The 988-nt window shown below is 46.1% G+C and overlaps 1 non-coding gene across 1 annotated transcript; it reads right to left on the reverse strand.

The window, feature by feature from the left end:
- Window positions 1-672: 672 nt before the first annotated feature.
- On the reverse strand, window positions 673-744 carry trnae-cuc (transfer RNA glutamic acid (anticodon CUC)). Its single transcript has one exon. It is a non-coding gene; the product is annotated as a tRNA-Glu (tRNA).
- Between the last annotated feature and the right edge of the window lie 244 nt (window positions 745-988).

Consider the following 988-nt stretch of genomic DNA (forward strand, 5'->3'; position numbering starts at 1 on the left):
TAGTATGACATCGAAGGAGCCCAAAAACATGGCTTCTTTTATAAAAAATCACACTTGATGCTTAAATCCGAGTCTTCTGGGAATCTAAGACAACCGTGCGTTAATCTAAGACAGATAAGTCTGGGGTATACGGTCCGTATTTGATTGAATGTTTGTGGCTCTAAAAGCCTGATTTGCAGTTGGTTCTGGGCTCGTAATCTTTAACCGCAGCATATTGTGTATCTACAGTCAGAACGTCAATACCGCATGATAGATGTCCATTCAACAACTTGAGTAAACTCTTCATGGAGTATGCAATCCACCACATTACCCTGCTGTATACATTTACAAATAGATCAGCACAAAGATCTTGGGTATTAAGAGAGGAAAGAATGTTACACAGAAACTAGAATTGTGTGTTTTGATTTTCTATTGTGGACTGACAGCGATGACCTTTGCAATCTCTTTCTGCAGGAATATTACAAGAGAAGAACTTGGAGGCAGAAATCTCAGAGCAAACATCACATCGAAGTCCGACAGTCGCTTAATTCACCAGGACTTGGATATTGATGGCCTCGACAACAAAGAGGAGGCGGTCGGTCTGCTTAGTTCTGTTTTAAACGTCAATGTGACTGGAAACTAGAGTCTCACACACCCACACACCAGAGTAGTGACTGGAACATGTGAAATGGCTCCCCTGGCCGGGAATCGAACCCGGGCCACGGCAGTGAGAGCGCCGAATCCTAACCACTAGACCACCAGGGAGACATGCGCATGCGTTGGTATCTCTGCTGAAAATTGTTTCGTTGCCCGGGTCGGAAGAAGACTTCCACCGGTATAGCCCCCAATGTAATTTTATGTATCCATTGCTCCCGATGCGATCACTCCAACATTGGGGAGACTGGAGAGTCAAGTTCACATCTCTGGGGCACACGCAAATATCAACCCCATCGCCCTGTGCCCCAACATTTCAACTCCCCCTCCCACTCGGCCGAGGACATGGAGGTCC

The sequence above is a fragment of the Chiloscyllium punctatum genome, chromosome 36 (assembly GCF_047496795.1).
Source record: "Chiloscyllium punctatum isolate Juve2018m chromosome 36, sChiPun1.3, whole genome shotgun sequence".
NCBI lineage: Eukaryota > Metazoa > Chordata > Chondrichthyes > Orectolobiformes > Hemiscylliidae > Chiloscyllium > Chiloscyllium punctatum.